General features: G+C 39.0%; 1 protein-coding gene across 1 annotated transcript in view; it reads left to right on the top strand.

Moving 5' to 3' along the window:
• Positions 1-20,331, top strand: part of GALNT17 (polypeptide N-acetylgalactosaminyltransferase 17) — a 428,715-nt gene that overhangs the window by 43,030 nt on the left and 365,354 nt on the right. The gene's annotated exons all lie outside the window — the stretch shown is intronic.

Genomic DNA, 20,331 nt, shown 5'->3' on the forward strand with positions numbered 1-20,331 from the left:
GCTGTGGGGGAGAGAGACAGGTCTATTGGCAGGGTGGGCCAGATCCTAAGGCAGGGGACACACAATGGGTTGATGTTCTGTTTTCTTAGATTCTGTATCTGTTTGGCAGCCACTCATCACAGGGCTAAACTAGTGGCCAAAGTGGTTTACAACTCCCCTGTGATCCAGAGCTCACACCTCCTTACCTAACTTCCACACTCCAAGCCCATGTCCCCCTGCCCTAAATCACCCAGGGCCAGGGACCAGACAGGTGGGACAGTCCCTCTGCCCCAGGCATGCTGGAATTATTCAAACCAGTCAATCTCAAACTGTTACCATCCCTGCCTTGCCTTCCCTAGTGAAGGGTGGCCTAGGTTTCCTTCTCACTCCTCCTTCTGTCTCCTGACCAACTCCTAGTATTTCCCCAGGTGGCCTTGTATGGCATGGCATGCCCCATTCTCTTGGGAAAGGCAAGTAATAAAAATCTTTCAATGGCATTAACCTCTCTGTTGTCAGTCACTTCCGTAAATTAAAACCTGTGGTACAATTGAGGCAATTGGACAAATTTTGCTGACCAAAGACTAATTCCCCTGGGGGATCTCCACTGGGGAATGGAATCATTGCCTCCAGCCATGTATACATTTAAAAACTGCCACAGAGCTCCCTGGGTTTTTAGGGCAATGTGTGTGAAAAAGTTTCTGTCTGGCACAGCAGTGGAAAGAGAAGAAGCTTTGCACCTAGCTCACTTGGTGTGCGCAGAAAAGACTTAATCCAGCAAGCCCAAGACTGCTGTCCTGACAGAGGTCTGCTTGCAAGGCTAGCCCTTGGCTGGCACCTGAGCACTTGGATTTTGGGAGGGTTCCCACGGTTTCCTAACTGATAAAAGTGGCTTACTGTGCCTAAACTGTTTGTGTGAATAATACAGTTTATGCTGCCCACCTGCTTTCCTTCTGAGAGTCTGGAAATTTGGTGTGTGGTTGGCCTATGTGAGCAGCCTGCAATGGAAGGCTTGAGCGCTGAGTCTCTCATGAGCTTCTCTGGTAGAAGATATTTAACTTGTGTTGTCATGACTCCTTCCTGGGGGAATTCATTGTATTTTATGTGACTTCCCTGGGAGAAGACTCTGGAAGTTTTGCCTGATATCCTCTATATTTGGTCTGTGTGTCTTTTTGCTTTGCTAATTTTGCTCAGTTTCTTCTCACTGCAATAAACCATAGCCGTGAAGATGACTGGATGCTGAATCCTGTGAGTCTGCCTAATCAATCATTGACCTGAGGGTTGTCTTGGGGACCTGAAACATACCAGAGGTTAACAACTAATTATGCTACTTATAGTGTGTGGCCTTGAGACGTTGCTTATTTCTCATGTGTAAAACAGGGATGAAAATACCAACTTCAAATGAGTAAGTGAGAAGTATGCATATAGTAGTCCTCAACAAATATTAGTTCTTTTCTGCTCTCCCATCCAGAAGCAATAACTAACCAAAATGAGTGTGATGAGTAGATGGGCATTGTTGCAAGAAAGGAAAGACCTTGAGTTTCCTATTATCATTTCCTTAATCCATTGAACTATGTTCCTTGCTCTCTGTTGATCTTGAATATATATACCTATTAAACTTGGCCCTATACCGGGGGGATTGAGAGGAAGCCAAATGACTGTGAACTTCCAGAATTTTCTCTGAGGCATCGGCTAGCAGTAGGTGATGAATGGCCAACACAGCACTCTGAGAAAGAAGAGCCTCATGATTAACCACACTCTGGCTTATGTAGCTTGGGAAGATAGGTATACATAAAATTGGCAAACCCCTTTCCTCCTGGTTTCTGTAGGTGTTGTGACTGAAAATTACAGTATAAAAGAGTTTTAAATTTGCATTTCATCTGAAAGGTCTCTGTGTTTTACTTCAGAGAAACTATATTTTGCTACCCTCCCCACTATTAAAAAAAGGAATGTGGGTCAGAACTAAGTGTGGAGTTCTCTTCATTTATGTGCTGCCTGCATGGGTTCTCACACTTGAGCTGACTTCAGCATCACCTGGAGAGCTTGTTTAAACATAGATCGCAGGTCCTACCCACAGAGTTTCTGATTTATAGGCATGGGTGGGGTCTGAGAATTTTCCTTCCTAACCAGCTCCCAGTCCATGCCAATGCCGCTGGTCCTGGGCACACTTTGTAAACCTCTGCTGGACTGCAGCTTCTATTGCAGCAAAGTTGGCTTTGGCTGTGAGACACCTCTCTTCTTTGTCAAGAGTGACTCATTCACGAACTCTATTATACTGGTTTACCCTGATTAAATGGCCAAGGAATTTAAGTTTAATTTATAAGGCGAGAAACCCTGAAGTTTTCCTTGAAAGATCTCACAAATGATTCATTTATTTTTTCATGGGATGATTTTACAAGCCTTTTGTTTGCTCTCTTGTTTGGCTTATGTTCAGAATACCACTCTTCCTACCAATGTAACTTTTGTATCCCTCTGATATGTGTGTTTTAAGCATGTCCTTAGAGATTAAGATTCATAATCATTTGTCCATCCATTTATCCATCCATCCACCCATTCACCCATCCAGCCATTCACTTATCCATCCATCCATCCATCCATCCATCCATCCATCCATCTTCCCACCCACTTACCTACCCATTCACCCATCCATCCACTAACTTACTCATTTATCCATCCATCCACCCTCCCAGTCACCCTCCCAGCCATTGAGCCAGCAATCCATCTATTAACCCATCCACCCATTCACTGATCTACCCATCCAGTCATTTACCCAACCCCTCCCCCCACACTCAACAATGTACTAGTAGGCTGCAGAGTTATAAAGAAAAATAAGACCATGTCCCTGCCCTCAAGAGGTTTATGGCACTGTAATAGGAACTCCTCTATTTTGTCTTCCTTAATGAAAAACAAAATGGGCATTTTGCTTTTCCTAGTGAGTTAACAGTTGCATCCACTGGATTAATACAGCTGCTTCCCTGCAAATACACATTTCTTCAGAAAATGTTTTGAGAAAGCTGCTGATTTCTTGAAGTAAGGCATAAGTGCCTTTAACTCAATACCTTGTGTTGAAAAGCATTTTATTTCAAAGAAGCTTTTCATAGCCTCTTGATTATAATGACAGAAAGGTTTTCTCTTGAATAACAATGCAATTTTTTAGAAACCTCCATGTTACCAGGCTATCCTAAGACCTATGTGTGTTTCAGTAAGCCTGGCCAGTGTTTCTGGGCAATATGGTTGTGGAAGGTGTTTTTGCAGTGATGGAGTGCCCTGGCTGATTCTACCTACACTGTGTACTCATAACTATTAGTGAGCACTCCTGTAAGTAATTCTAGAGCACCTTCCTGGGGACTCTTTGACCAGGTACCATTTGGCCTTTACCACTAGATGAGGTAATTCAGGTAACAGCACGTCTGTGGGCATAAACTGCCTGAAAGGTTCCTAGAGGCTGGTCATGAAGGATTTAAAATGGTACTTTGCTCTGTGTTCCCTTTCATTCTGCAAAAGTGTTAAAAAATTTTGCATTAGAAACTTTTATTAGAATATGTGAATTATTTTCATCTCTCCTTATCATGATCCCATCTTTATTTAAACACATGGAACTTTTTACATGGTTGTAGTCATTATGGATATTCAAAAATTTTAGCTTCTATTACTTCACATTATTTGACAAATGTTTTTTCTTGCTCTTACGTGGCCATAATGACTCCGCAGTAGTCCATGGTTTAATATACCTTTATTGCTTTTCCATTTCCCATTGCTGGATATTAGGTCATTTCTATTTTTTAGAAATAACTAAGTAATTTTATTCCTAGCATCTATATACAGAAGGAAGAAAAACCCCAAGCAAACTCTTTTAATTACTTACATACATTTGTATGATTGGGTTATTGTTCTTGTTATATTTTTAATTACTCTTGATACAACTAGTCAGACTTTCTTCCCAAAGTATTGAGCCAATTTACTTATTATCTCCCTGACAAAATTGGGCTTAATAATTTTTTGTTTTTCCAATTTAGTGATTTTAAGGAGTGCGCCCACTGTTTTGATTTACATTTCTTTAATTGCAAACATGTTAAACTAATTTTTAGTTACTGATTTATGAAAAGAGCTCTGTTCACACCCATGTCCATGTTTGTGCTGGAAACTCGTGGAATGTTTTCCCTTCAAATGAGGCATGTGTGTATATATATACTGTTTGTGTGTATTAATAGTGGTTTTTTGAGTTTTTCAATGCTATTGTTTTACCTTTAGTTAGGGTGTTTTAGTCTTCATAAATGTAGGTAATATTTATACAATTACATGTAATAATAACAGCTACCTGGTAAGAATATTTATCTTTCCTTTGAAATTTTTTTCTATTACAATAACTTAAAAAGCCCTTTATTTGGGAGAAGAAATGTTTCTTTGTTTTTTTTCTAGTTTTTCCTATGTTTGATTTGTTCTAGTTACCATTTTTGCCTCTGAATTTAGATTGGATATAGGTCTAAGTTAATTTTTCTCCATTTTGTTATTTGTTTTATTGTCAAAATGTATGATATTACATTTTATCTTCCCACTTATTTAATTCTTTAAAATTTTGGATCTACTTCTGGGGTGCCTTTTCTGCCTCAATGGTTTTGGCTTGACTTCAAGCCATTGTTACTTTCATTTTATGTTTGTTTTGAACATGTTCTAATGTTTAATGGAGAAAATCCTATTTGTCCCTTTCTCCCAAATAGTAACATTTTTTCCTTTTTTTGCTGTTTTTAATTGCATCTTATGTACAACAGTATACATAAATAAAGAAGTTTTACAGAGCAAATAGATCTTTAAAGTGCAACTCTCCTCCTTTCTTTAGTTCCAATGAAATATAATGAGAAGTTTTAAGTATATTTAAAGAAATTCATTGCAGAACTGATCATGATAATCTATTTACTATATATAATATTTACAAAATCATTATATTGTTCATCTAAAATTAGTATAATTTTATGTATCAATTATATGGCCACAATAAAAAAACCATCACACACAATACTATAATGTTACCAAACAGCCATTGGGGTCTCGCAGACCTCCGCCAACCTCTAGGTAAAATCCTGGAGGCAAAGGTTTGGTGATGGAGAGGAATCTTCATTCAAAAGCTTCACTGTTTTGGAACAGCAGCTTTCCACATGCATTAGTCACTTAGGCCTGTCAATTAAGGCTCAACTCTGCAACACCTGAGTTCTCCTGTCATTCCCCCTGTTACTTTTAATTATCTTATTTCTATAGGGTTAGTTTACAAACTAAAACAACATAAGATACAAAAGCTACACAATTTTGGAAGAATGGCAGGTTTCTGCCACAGAGGTTGTCCCCTCTAGAACACACAAAGAATAAACCTGCCACCCTCTGCCAGGCCAACCCGATCCTAGGCTGTGCTTGGAGTTCTTTCTCATCTAAAATACCACCGATTGGGAAATGCAGGCAACTGCAGCATAATCATGCAGGCATCCTGGAGGAAGAGAGTCTAAGAGCCAGAGAAAGCCAGACTGGAAGCCAAAGAGCCCCTCTTTTATTTCAAATCTTCTTACCCATAATTCCATGCTGCAACATGGAGGCACTTAGCTTCTCAGCCAATCCCATCCTAGACTGCCCACAGCTGCCTCAGCAAACTCCTTCTGCAGCCCCTCCCTACTTCTCCCCAGTGATCCGATCAGATTGCTCTTTATTAATAACAGTAAAGAAAGTGAAAATTTCACCGAGTCACCTGTAATATTTTCTTGAAACATACACATAATTCTGCTTACACTTATATGAAGTTTAAATGGTTTTAAATATAGCTAAACTTTAGTGTCAAATTTTAAATTTACTGATTTAACTTTATAGCACAAAATTTCTTCATATTATTAAATTTTAAATATTATTTTTCATGAGTCAGTAAACTCTATTCCATTGAATTTGAGTTAGTGTCAATAATTTACTTAACCTGTTTCTTGTGTTAAATAATTTGGCCATTTCCATCATTTTGCTATTACAGATAATGTAGTAATAAACTTTACAGTACATATGGCTTTTCTTGTTAAGAAGGAGTTTTTAGGATATGCTACTACAGGGAGGTCATAGACCAAAGCATACAGACATATGGGTATTTATACAAATTGCCAAGTTGCTTTCCATTTGAGAATTTATATAAATTGTATAATATAAACAAGTTCTTGTGAATTTTACCACAACTGTGTGTGTGTGTGTGTGTGTGTGTGTGTAAAGCAATAGTCACCTTGTACTCATGAAATTAGCAGTATTTATACTACCTGAGTACAAGGTGACCACATAATTTCAATTTGTATTTCTTTGAGGTTGAACATTTCTCCATTTGCTCATTTATATGGTACTTCTTGCATGAGTTGTGTCCCCTGTTCAATTAACCCTTTCAACAGAGCTTTCTTGAGCGTCCATCAAGGGCCAGGCCATGTGCAGAGCCTGCCCAACACAGCCCCAGGGCAGCGCTGTCCACTCCTCGGAGAGGAAGTGTATGATTCAGCAGTTGCAAGAGGGACCACAGCTGGGAACGAAGGCTGCGTGGCTGAACACCACGGGGCACCTGACTGGACCAAGATTTCTCGTGCTCCCCAGTCCACCACCCCTTCCTGACTGCAGCAGTGATAAATAGACCTGGTGACCCCACCAGGACAATAAAACTACATGATTTATTATCTGCCCTGACTTGACCAGAGGCGTTAGGAGAAGCAGTGGCACCAGAAACTCTCTTGAGTGTGAAGGCCCAAGTTAATCTTTTTCTTACTAAGTCACATTAACATTAGTCTTTGAGGTAAAAGCTCATTCCCCAAATTCCTCTCCTGAGATTCCCATAATAGAGCTAAATAGACTACATGTAGCCCTGATTCTAATTAGCATTATTTTATTTGCAGGATGTTCTCATGCTGATTACATTCCAGAGAGAGGCTCTGTTGTCAGAATGACCTGGGTGTCTGGAGTAACTCTGATGAAGGCCTCTGTGTGGGCAGAGTCCCATAGTTCTTGGACGGCCTCTGGGTTCCTCCTCATTCTCTCTTGGTTTTGCTCTTTCTGTGCAAAGACAGAGCAAAACTTTTCTTCTCAAGACTGATCAGTTTCTCTGGAATCTACCAACCTAACTTTTGAGGCCTTTCTCTCCTCCCATGAAACAAAGCTCTTCTCTGAATTTTGCCTTTGATCAATTGTATTGTATCTTTAGTAAGCAACATATATTTAGATTTTAAACCATTTTCTGCTTTTAAAGATTTTATTTATTTATTTTCAGAGAGAGGGGAAGGAAGGAGAAAGAGAGGAAGAGAAACACTGAAGTGTGGTTGCCTCTTGCACACCCCCCAACTGGGGACCTGGCCCACAACCCAGGCATGTGCCCTGACTGGGAATTGAACTGGCAACCCCTTGATTTGCAGGCCGGCATTCAATCCACTGAGCCACACCAGTCAAGGCAGGTTTTAATCCACTTTCAATGGCTTTTTTTTAACTCATAAGTTTAAACTGTGCCCTTTTATTGTCAAGCCTTATTGTTCTTTTGGTTTTATTTTTGACATCTTTATTGTTGTGCCACCACACTCTTCTTTCGTACCCTCTCATCTTCTATTGTGTGGAGTCAGAATAATTTCATTTACTTTTATCTTCTCTGGTAAGGTGGAAGGCAGACATCCTAGTTCCTTATCCCACTAGTATGTATTAAGGACTAAAAGGGGTTCATCAGGCTAAGTGAATAGTAGGGCTGATGGAAGCTGGTTGGTGTAGGGGTGGGGTAGGGTAGGGTCTGTCATGTCAGGTGGGCAGTCTGAGCAAAGGCACCTGAGGTGAGAAATGATATGCCACCATGAGTAAGTGTCACCAGTGCCTGGAGTTTAGGGAGGAGTTTGTGAGAAACAAGCTGAGAACCAGTCCCCAGTCCGAGGGGGCTGTCTGTGCCATATTCATGAATGTGAACTTGATCTTGAAGACATGACGAGTCGTTGGAGCTAAGCAAGCCATCAGCATCTTTTGAAATGGAGGAACAGAGGTTCATCGAAGAAGGTTTTCTGGTCATTACTCTTGCTTGGGCATTTGTCCTAGACACACACGTAGAGCCATTTGTGTACATCTGGGGAATGAGATGAACACAGGGCCATAATTTCAGATGGTCCCCAGAACAGCAATGGATACCTGCTACCAGAGAGGAGTTTGATCAAGGGAGAAGGAGCTGCCCCTCCACAGATTACTGTAACCACAAGGCCTCAGCCAGACTCACCCCTGCAGACAACCCCTCCCCCGCAAAGGAAACATATATGGCATGGTTTTCACCATGGTTGCTGGATGATGTGACCACCAGCTGACCTGTGCACTGGACCTGGGCAACTGAGGCTCCTTATTCCCTCCTGTGCCCGGGGAAGGTGCATTCTGCATGTATACTGTGTCTGCCTTCCCCAGGCTAGAAGCTGCCTAAGAACACAGTCTTGAGGAAGTAAGGTGTTGCTGAGACCACCTGGATGGTGTATGCAACTGAACCTAGTTAAGGCCTCTACATAAACTTTTAAGATCCTGGTGCAAAAAACCTACTGGTCTTTCAGTCACCCAGGATAAGCTTTGTATGTAAGTTCCCTTGCTAGTTAAAACTGCCACCTGCCAGTCTGGAGAGTCCTGCCTCTTTGTCAGTGTCTTCGTGCCCTTCATATGGGGGCCAGTTCTAGTCTGTACCTGGGAAGCCCCTAGGGGATTGTGACCTAACACACATATTTGTATTTATTTTCTCCTATAAATAGTTTCAGTATTTTTGTGGTAGGGTATGGGCTTCCAGGAATGGAATCTCCATTTATAACATTATACTCACAGGAAACAAATTATTGATTTATAAATACTTGACTTCCTACCTTTGTCCAATAATTGATTAGGTCAAGGATTGGCACACTTTCTGAAAAGGGCTGGAGAGTAAATATTTTCAGCTCCAGGAGCCATATGGTCTCTGTTACATTACACCACTCGGCTGCTGGAGTGTGAAAGCAACCACAGTTACTGTGTAAGCAAATGAGCATGGCTGTGTGCCAATAAAACTTTATTTTTGGACAATGAAATTTGAATTTTATATAATTTCCACATGTCCCAAAATGTTATGATTCTTTGGATATTTTTTCCAACCCTTTAAAAATACAAAACCATTCTTAACCTGTAGGCCATGCAAAACCAGACTGTGGGCTGGATTTTGGTCCATAATATACCAGCCCCTGGTTTAAGTTATAATTCAGGTTGTCTGGCTAGCTGTGATTTACCTAACACATTGTATGTGCCAGGACTGTGCTGCATGCTTTTCATAGCTCAGCTTACATACTTCTCACAGAAACTTATTATTATGTGTTCATTTACTAACAGGTGGGGACACTGAGGCTCACTGAGATTCAGTGACTCACTCAAGGCAACATACTGCACTCTGCCCTGTGTAATGTGCTCCCATATATAATGCACACCCCCGTTGTTGGCCCAAATGCTTAGGAAAAAATCTTTCATTTTAATTTTTAATTCAAAATTTAATTTATTTATATTTAGAAACAAAACCAATTATCACATTCTGGGGTATTATTTTGCATACAGATGTTGTTATTGCTTTCTAGAGTTACACTTTTAACAGATAAGCATAAATACAAGAATTAAAAATGTTTATATATAGAATTTAGTACTACCCACATATAATGTGCATCCTTATTTTTCCCTCAAAAATTTGGGCAAAAAGTATGCATTATACATGGCAAAATATGGCAATAGTCATGGAATGGTGCAGTGGCAAATGCAATGGCATTTTGCCTGAATTTAGTTTTAACTGTAAAATCCCTGTTCTTGAAAAATTTACACAGTTGTGGGGTAGGTAATTAAACAATTTTGTAATTGTACTAGAAGGACATTATAATTCAAGTAATAAATAAATTCCCTAGATACAACATATGAATAAAGCCTAGGACAAGTTTGCTTTGGGACTCTTCATCACTGTTAATGATAGTGCAGGAATAGAGCCAATAATATTGTAATAGCTATGTATGTTGGCAGATGGGTACTAACTAGACTTATCGGGGTGATCACTTTGTAAGTTATATAAATGTCTAAAAATGTTTTAATAAAAAAAGAAGAGACGCAAAAAAAGAAAAAAAAAATGAAACACCCAGAACAGTACCACAATTTGTTCTAGAGGATATAGGACAAATATCAGCTTGAGCTGAGCAGGCTTCAAGACTCCTTTCAGGACATCATGCTTAAATGAGGTATATTTATATAAGTCATGTTGTTGGAAATGCATCATGAAAATACTTAACCATACATTTAATAAAAAAATGGTAGTGTAAGAGAGGAGAGATTGGATGTGAATTTGGCTCCACCACTTGGAAGTTCAGTGACCTTCAAGTTATTTATCTTTTCTCTGCCTCAGTTTCCTCACTTGTTAATGGAAGTGAAAATAGCATTTCCCTTATAGAGTTGGCAGGAGGACTATAAGAGCTGCACAATAATAAGTGAGCAGCATAATAGTACAAGGCCAGTGAATGGGAGTGTTGTTACTCTTTTGAGCTGTTTGAAACTCATGCTTCTTCTAAATATTTTCACCCCCATTCTATATTTGTAAACTTGTTTTGGGAGAAAAAGCTTATATTTAATGGACTAGTGTCATGATCAATATATTTTCCCTACATTCAAAAATGAAACTGCAGAATAATTTCTTTCTGTATACAATCCTTATTAAATTTTAATGGTTGCAGAATGATGTCTTTTAGGATGATGTATATCACATATCTTTTCCCCCTATGTTTGAAATTATGTTGCAGTGCTTAGCAAAACTATTAAACTTACTAAATTCATTGTAGATCTTTCAGATTTGGAAGGGTTGAAAGTATATCTGTCTGTATGTGTATAGGTTTTTTCCTTTTATAATTGCTTGTTTTCTCCCCAATTATTGATTTGTTTAAATTTTATATACCTCATTGCCTTGGTATTTTAAACTTTAATAGAACATCATAAATTACCATTATATTAATCAATTCAGTGGTATACAAGTATAACTGCATAGCATTCTCAAGTGACTTTTCTCCATCTTATGCATTGTTATTTCTCTTTTCTAACATTATACATTTATGTTTTCTCTACTTTTTGTTTAAATTTACCTCAGGATTTTCTGTTTTGTTAGAGTTTTAAAAGAAACAGATCTTATTTTTATTTATCACTTCCCCAAAATTTTCCATCTGCCTTTTCTTAACACAAATTTATTATATTGTGATCAGAAATTTTGACTTCCATAATGACAATTTCTTTGTGTGTAACAGCATAGAATATATTCTCAATTATTATTCTATTCCTTTTTAAAATGAGAAATATTCCATTTTCATTTTATTTGTTCTAATTCTTTATTAATTCAGTCTTATTAGTTATATTGTTCAGATCCATGTGATTGCTTTTTAGTAGACTAGACCACTGAATTCTAACAGCATGGTTGAGTAGCAAATCACTACAACAGAGATTCAATCAAGTTCTCTACATTGGCAATCAGTTTTTATTTATATATTTCATTGACACTTATTATTTGAAAAATGTTCAACCTTCTTTGGTTTTTAGAACTTAGTATGGCTTTAACATTTTATAATGACCGTATATAATTTGTTAAGTGAATTTTAACTCATACATTCAGTAATCTAGGCATTCTTACTTTTAAATTGAAAAAACTACACACATGTTTTAATATTCACATTTTGTTCATGTGTACAGAACACAATAGATTGTGCTTACTAATCTAGTCAGGAACTTCTCTTCCCCCAACCATGAGATAGTAATTAAGTTCTTTTATTTTTGGAGTAACATTTGGATTATCTTCTTCTACCCTAATTTTTATTTGCATGTTTACAGTCCTTTTGACATCTCTTTCCAATTAGGACTACAGAACCATGGCCATTCCTCAAGGGCATTGTTCCTTCTCCCCCCGCCCCATCTATTTATTTTATTCTTATGGTAACCAGCTTCTTTCTACTGTAATATCACTATACCACATTGGTCATCAAGTGCTATTTTTATGTACATAAGTTTAAATTTTTAACTACTTAAATCAACTTTTGTTTTTTAAAAGAATTTATAATAGAATTTTATAAACTTATGTTAAACAATATGATTTGAGATATGTGTATGTATCATATATGTATGTATATATCACATAATCCATATATATCATATATGTGTGTGATATATAGATCTCAAATCATATATATATAAAGGATTACTACAGTTAAGCTAATTTAATGTAGTGTCTCCTTACACAGTTACCATTTTGTGTGTGTGTGATGAGGGCACCTGAAATTGACTCAGTGATTTTTCAGCGTCCAATACAGTATTAGTATTAACTACAGTCATCATGCTGTACATCGAATCTCTAGACTCATTCTATGTAACGGTGACTTTGTACCTTTTGATCAACATCTCCCCATTTCCCCCAGCACCCCACCCCTGGTAACCACCACTGCTCTCTCTGCTTCTGTGTATTTGACTTTTTTAGACTGCATATGTAAGTGAGATCATGAAGTTTTTTCTTTCTGTGTCTGGCTTATTTCACTTAGCATAATGTCAGCAATTTGGGATCCTCACAGTGGAGGAAGAGCAGTTGTGTTTCCTGCCCTCTCCCCATTCCCATCCTTTCCTTCGTACGCTGAAACTTGGGGAAGCTCAGGCAAAGGTTTTCTTTCCTTCTTAATAGCTTTGTCTTTGCTTTCATACTTTATGTTTCTCATTGATCTGTGGTTCTTATTCCTCACAATACAGCAGCCCTTCCCATTAGTGTCCCTTATTTATCTTTTGGAGTTGGCATTTAAACTCAGTTGTTGCTTGGAAGTATTCAGTAATTTTAGAAGTGAAATTTGTCAGTAAGACATGTGAGCAATAAATGATCCCTTCGGGCATTGGACACATTTAGGTCCTTCTGTCACAGGTGCTATGAAGTGACAGCTTTGTGGGGTAAAGAATACCTAGAATCCTCTGCTTTTATTTCTGAGGGATTGTGCCTATTGCTAATGAGAAACCACAGAAAGGCCTTATTTGTTGTGCTTCTTTAAATGTAACCTGCTTTCCTATTTCATTGCATGAAGGGGGCATTTCCTAAGAGACAGACAGACGTCTTCCTCCTTGACGTGGTCTCCGGAAGAAAGGCCAGGGGACCCTTTCCTCTCCAAACTAAGTTTTAAACAATATAGGAAAACTGTTTCCTCCTAGGGTGCTGTTTCCTTCTAGTTCCTGATCAGCTTTTACAGTCGCCCTTGCAGTTTGAAGGTTAGGTTCCCTATTGTGTGCCTTGTTTCTCCCCTGGATTCCCACAGTGCTCTTCCATTCTTCAGAATATCGTTTCATTGATGGGATGTGTTGTTACAGAACCAATTCTGCCTTTGACTGCATTTCTGGGATGTTCTCAATTGTGTTATCATTTTACTGCAGTCTTCTTTCAAACCCCAATTTAATCTTGATTGATTTTCGTAATGCTCCCTCTCGTCTTTTCACGAGTAGATGCCAACAGTTTCCTGAATGTGTTTTTTGATTCCCGTAGCTGCACCCGTAGCTGGGAACCAAAGTGCAGTTCCCAGGCATCCCCATGGCCGGCTCCTAGGGCTTTGAGCTTCTGCCACATAACACATTTTTATCAATCCTGGGTTTTCGATTTTTTGAAACCCAGTTAAAATTTATTTTTCCATTCTATTTGTTTTCTGTTTTATTGGTATTTTTAATGACAGAGTCTGTTTCATCATCGTTAGTTTCTGGAAAGATGTTTTTATGACCATTATTTTTACAAATGGTCTATTATGTTTTATAATTTTCCCTGGTATAACTTACTGCAAATTATTGACTTTATTACATTTATTTCTATCTTAATTGCATTGTGACAATAAAATTGAAAATTCTGTACAAAAGTTGAGAGGATCGTGCAATGCTCCTTCACATACCCCATGTAGATACCCATGTATGCTTGCTAATGATCACCTTTTCAATCTCATGCCCAACTCGCAGACACCCTGTTTATTCTGCAGTATTTGAAAGCAAATCCCAAATACCGTCATTTCACCTGTAAGTTAGAATCCCGGGTGTAGCTGATGCTTCCTCATGGTGCCATTTAACTTGCTCCTCTAGACTCCATAGTCTATAGTTAGATCAAGTGCTGGCAATTCTCAAACTTTTTGGCCTCAAGACCCATTTACAATTTTTAAATTACTGAGAGCCCAAATGAATTATTTATGTGGGTTCTATCTATTGATATTCAGGTTATAAAAAAATGGAAACTGAGAATTTTAAAATACTAGTAGACACAAGCTCACATTCCATTGGCCGTTGATAATGTCATTATGTATCATGTAGCTTCTGGACAACTCTGCTGAATACTTGGGAGAGAATGAGAGTGAAAAAGACAATCTCTTGTATTATTACAAAAATAGTTTTGACCTTGTGGACTCTGTGAAGTGATCTTTGGGGGCCCCAGGAGTCCCAGACCACACTTTGAGAACCTCTGATCTAGAGGCTCATGTACATTCAGATTCATCTTTTTGTGGGTAGGGAGGACAAAAATACCTGTCAGTGGGTACCACGTCCTTCTACTGATCCCACCAGGGCATGTGAGACCTGGTTGTCCCCTGTTACTGATGCTGAGATTGATCCACGGTTGCAGGTAAGGCCATAGAATTGGACCCAGTTTTTGTGAAGGTCTCATGTACATTTGAGAAAAATATATATTCTGTTTCTCTTGTTGTATGCTTACAGTTAGTTCTGTTTTCTCAATTACTTTAATTAGATTAAGTATTTTAATTTTTCACTTAATTATCATATCACGATATTGGGTATTATGATTTCCCACTAGTTCTGTGAAAATTTTTTTATATTATTACTGTTGCTTGGGGATCCATCTTTAATATTTTCTTCATTTCTTTTCTTTATTGTTATGCAATTTCCCTGTGTGTATGTATGTTTTAGTTTTTTATTTTTTGTTTTTGTTTTTACTTAATTTTAGCTTAAATTCTCATTTGTGGATATAATGCTGCATTTGGATTTGATTAACCCAATTTTGTATTTTAACTTTGGTGTGTATAGTTTCTATTTTCCATAAGCTTTCTGTAATTAGCACATTATTGCATTTGATATAGCTCGGAAGGAGAATTTTATTCTTTTTTAAAAAGATTTTATTTAATTATTTTTAGAGAGAGGGGAAGGGAGGGAGAAGGAGAGGGAGAAACATCAATGTGTGGTTGCCTCTCACATGGTTCCCACTGAGGACCTGGCCTGCAACCCAGGTATGTGCCCTGACTGGGAATTGAACCAGTGGCCCTTTGGTTCACAGCCTGCACTCAATCCACTGAGCTACACCAGCCAGGGCTATTCTTCTTCTTCTTTTTTTTTTTAATCAAACTAATTAGGTTGTTTGCATCTAGGACTCTGATTGTTATATATGAAATACCTTATATCATTCTACTCTTTTCACATTTTAGTTCTTTTAGTCATAACTTTCTTTTTCCTTTTGTAAAAATAAAAGTACCTAAGTCATACATACATACATTGTTATTGAAAAATTCAATAATAGGGTAGGAGGGAAAAGCAAAAGCTCTCTACAAACTTCTCTTTACCTCATGTTAAATTGTTGACAATTTAGGGTGTCCCTTTACAAAACTTTTTCTATGCATTTATCCACAAATATTGGCACAGATGGAAATAAAGTAAATGCTTAGTTTTTAAAAAATTGTAAATGAGTATGTAACTGTGTATTTTTCTGCAATTATTTTTTTGTACTTGAACCTGAGAGTCTGTCCATGTTTGTATAATAGCTCTGGCTGCATTCGCTTAGGTGCTGCTGTAGATTCACAAGGATTCATTTAATTGGCCTGCTTTTTATGGATATTAAGATATGTCCATGGTTTCTTATGGCAACCACTGCTGCTATTAATGTTCTTGTTGCTGCCTGTGTGATCTTTACAGTGTTTGTCCATATGGGAATGTAGAAATAGGAAAACTCAATCAAAAGTCCTGTACATTTTAGATTGCAATACACACCACTAAGTTGTTCTGCCCAACGTTGCATCAAGCAGGGAATTTCCTGTTCTCCTTTCTCGCCCATTTTCCCATTGGGTTCTTTGTAGGCACTGCTTACACATTCTGGATATCAATCATTCGTTACAGTTATTTCAATGCCAGTAATTGCTTCTAGTGTTTTGTGTGGCTTTTAGCTTTGTCAGTGGCTTTTACTTTTAATCTTTTAGAAGTTGTTAATTAATGTTTCCTGCAGTAAAATTTCTCAATCACTTTAAAATGTTTTCTGTGAGGTTCTGTGTTTTTATATATGTTGACATTTGAAATGTCTGGAACACAATTTTTTGACATCTTTGTCATTTAATTCCACCATCATGAATACTCATGACCAGTCTCCTCATTTCTCCAGAGTTCTGGAGAGGTCTGAACGGGAGGTGGGCTCCAGGGGCAGCAGAGGTCCTTTGCATGTGTCTGGCTCCTTACTTGGACTCTGTATTTAGCTACCAGTATTTTGTGCTTTCTAATCCCTCACAGTGTTTTATGCCTCTATGCCTGTGTACATGTTATTTTCTAAATGGAATGAGTCCTGTTTCTGTTTGGTTGTTGTTTGCTGAGTACTTAGAATGTGCAAAGCCCCCTGATAGGTACTTCAAATATGTCCTTTCTGCCATGTGCCATTCTTCTGCAGGGGCCACTGTACTTCTCCAAAGGTGACCCTCAAAGAACCATGCTGCCTGGTATGCTGCTTGTGTGTCTGGTGCCCTCCCACAGTGATCCCATGCTGGCCAGTGACTTGCTTTTTTACCAGTACAGTGTGGCAGAGGTAAGGCCATGCCAATTCTGGGCATTTTCCTTCAGAAGGCCTATATGCCCTTGAGTGTCTGGCTGCTGTGCAAGGGATAGACCTGAGACTAAATGGAAACAGCAAGGGAGAGAAAGGCCAGCCGTGCCCGTGCAGCTGAGCCTGGCCTTCTTGGATGCCACAGCATCATCCACCATCCAATTATAGCCATAAAACCAGCAGCTGAGCCTAGTCAACCCACAGAAGTATGAGCAATAATGAAATGCTGATTGTTTTTAATGAATAGGTATGGGTGTGGATTTTTATGTTGCAATAAATAACTGAAACAGAGAGGTATAAATAACTGCTCAGAGTATCCAAGGGCTAGAAATGAGTTAAGGGACTGTTAATAACAATACAAACAATAGCTATCATTCAGTGAAGTGTCTATAGTGGTCCAGGCATGGTGTATGTAATGTATACACATTCTGCATGACAAACTCCTATATTCTTCATGGACCATTAATAATTTTATAAGAATATGAGTTATAACAATGACTATTTATTGAGCAGCTGATACATGCCAGACATTCTCTCTAGGTACTTTGTGTGGGTTCTTCTTGGCTGGTTCCTGCCCATCCTTCGAGACTGTGTCCAGAGGGAAGAGAAAGCCACCCACGCATAAGGGTGACCACAGTGGTTGAGCTCCCTTTGCCTGCCTGGTCCACCACTGTTGTCACTTTATCTTGTCACCTGTCTTTCTTCCTCCTGGTTGATACCTGCATATTATAGCTATTGATTGAGTCAATATTTAGCACTTACCCTATTGTGACTATTTATGTACTATTCACTGATAAGCCTGGAAAACTGTGATTACACTTTTAATTTTGTACAACTTCTGGAGTAAATAATAATACCTCACTTTTTTCTTTTCCTTGCTTGGATGTTTTTATTTGTGTTTTTTGGTTACTATTCCATACATTCCAACAAGATTGTAAACCCATCTGGATGCTGCTCTTTTCCACACGGTCACACATTTAGTTCAGTTTGCAGTTATGTTTGGTTATTTCCTTGCAGAGGGTCTTCCTGGCACCCTGCTTTGCACCCTCTCCCTGGGGATTCCATCCTGGGCTCAGCACCCTATTTTTATGAGCCTTCCTCTTTTCCTCTTTGAGTGGCTCCTTGGGGATCTTCGGGTCTGGTATATATTCCTTTATTAAATCTTCATACCCTCTGTGTTCTCTGTTTTCTTTTTCTGGAATATTTCTATATCAGGTGCTAGACCTCCTCCACTGAACCCCTGATACTTCTTATTCCTCTCAAATTATTTGCCTTTTTATTCAATTTTCTGGGAGATTTGGTCTCCCATTTCTTCTCTTAAAATTTAAAATGTCTGTAATTATATTTAATTTCCGAAGCATTTCCTTACTCTCTAGCTGCTCCTCTTCTGAATATTCTGCTTCTGTTTTGTGAGTGTGGTCCCCTTCCTGCAACTCTCTGAGGGTTATAAGGAGTTTCCCATCCTCTGCACACCATCTGCATGCTCTGAGTTCCAAGTGCATTACTGTCCGTTTGTTGATTTTGGCACCTGACCTCATGTCATTTTAGTTTTCCTCAAGGCCTGGTGATGCTTTGTTCTTTAGGATTTAGGAGGGAGGCTCTGAGGCACTTGGGGATTTTCTGTGTGGTTTTGGGTGGAGCAACCCCCAGTTCTCCCTGGTGAGTGCTTAGGCAGATGTGTGGCTATTTTGCTGGGTGTTATGGGCTGAATTGTTTCCCCCAAATTTATATGTTAAAGTCCTAACTCTCAGTACCTCAGAATGTGACTGTATTTGGAGATGGGGCCTTTAAAGAGGTGACTAAGGCTAAGCGAGGTCATTAGGATGGACCCCAATGCAATGTCATTGGTGTCCTTTAAGCAGAGATTAGGCACAGAGGGAAGACCATGTGGAGACACAGGGAAAAGATGGCCACGGGTGAGCCAAGGGAAAAAGCAACTTTGCCAGCACTTTGATTTGAGCCCTCTAGCCTCCAGAACTGTGAGGGAATACATTTCAGTTGTTTGAGCTACCCAGGCTGTGCTACTTTTTCACGGCAGCCAGAGCAGACAAATAGTCTGGGCACAGCTCATGTGTCAGTATTTGTAGATATTTGCTCTGATGCCATTCAGTTTTCCTCTGGAAGAAGCATCCAGTCTTCTGCCCATTGCAGGCCTGCCTATGTGCATTCTGGGAGCTCATTAGAAGGCTTGGGGCAGTGTGTGTGGGTCAGTGTCTAGACTTTTGTGTTACCTTCTCTGTTCCTTTTGACCCCTTGCCCTCCTCTGTTGCTGGGACCCTGGTATTGGAGCCTCCAGAGAAGATGTAGTCAGCTGGGGCATAGCTTTACCTTAGACAGAATTGCTGCCATGCTTCTCTTTCAACTGCACACCTCACCCCCACCTTCTGGAGCCTCCTTTCTGGGTCCTGGGCATGAATTGGAAGCTCCCTCTGCAGTCAGTTGGTATCTTACCCCCCTGGTATCTCCTTCCTCATTCATTCTCTCAAATTTCAGTTCATGCTGCCTGTCTGTAGTCTCCTCTCCCATTTATTGTCTTTGTAAGTCCATAGATATTTTTATCCTCACTCCAGGAGATGTTTTTATTGATTTGAGAGAAAGAGAGAGAGAGAGAGAAACATTGAAATGAGAGAAACATTGATTGGTCCTTCTTGTATGTGTTTTGACTGGAGATCGAACCTACAACCTAACTATATGCCCTGACTGGGAATTGAACCTGCAACCTTTTGGTGTATGAGATGATGCTCCAACCAACTGAGTCACCCAGCCAAGGTGGTCCATAGGTTTTTTTAAATCCCTTTGGAAAATGAGAACTTTATTGGCTCAAGCCAGTGGGCAGGGGCCTTCAGTGTGCTTGTAAAGTGGAAGAATGTGATCTAGAAACATGTCTTTCCATCTCTCTGTGCTGTTGCCTATGGTGTGAGCTTTATTTTAAGCATTGTATTCTGAAATAATTTTAGACACGCATAAGAGTTTCAAAAATAGTACAGTGAGTTCCCTAATGGTGACATCTTACATAACAGTGGCATGACTATCAAAGCTAAGAAATTAACACTGGCACAATACTAAATCAAATTTACTAAACTAAATGTAATAACTATATATAACAACTAAACTTTGGTCTTGATTCAGATTTTACCAGATTTTGCAGTAATGTTCTCTTTCTGTCCCAGGATCCAATGCAGGATCCTACACTGTATTTAGTTGTCAAGTTCTCCTAGTTACTTCTAATCTGTCCGAGTTCCTCAGTATTTCCTGGTGTTTCATGGCCTTGCTACTTTTGAAGGGCACTAGTCAGTCAGGTGTTTTGTAGACTATGTCTTCGTTTGGGCTGGTCTGGCATTTTCTAGAATTGGATTGAGGTTTTGGATTTGAGATGGTGTCCTCTTTCAGTTCGTCGCATCAGGGGTGAGGTTATGTGATCACCAGCTTGGGGAGCATCTGCCGGCTTTCTCCCTTGGAAGGTTCTAGCAGAGGGTAAAGTTTCTTTCTTTGTGAGTAATATATATTTGGGGGCT

The sequence above is a fragment of the Phyllostomus discolor genome, chromosome 3 (assembly GCF_004126475.2).
Source record: "Phyllostomus discolor isolate MPI-MPIP mPhyDis1 chromosome 3, mPhyDis1.pri.v3, whole genome shotgun sequence".
Lineage (NCBI taxonomy): Eukaryota > Metazoa > Chordata > Mammalia > Chiroptera > Phyllostomidae > Phyllostomus > Phyllostomus discolor.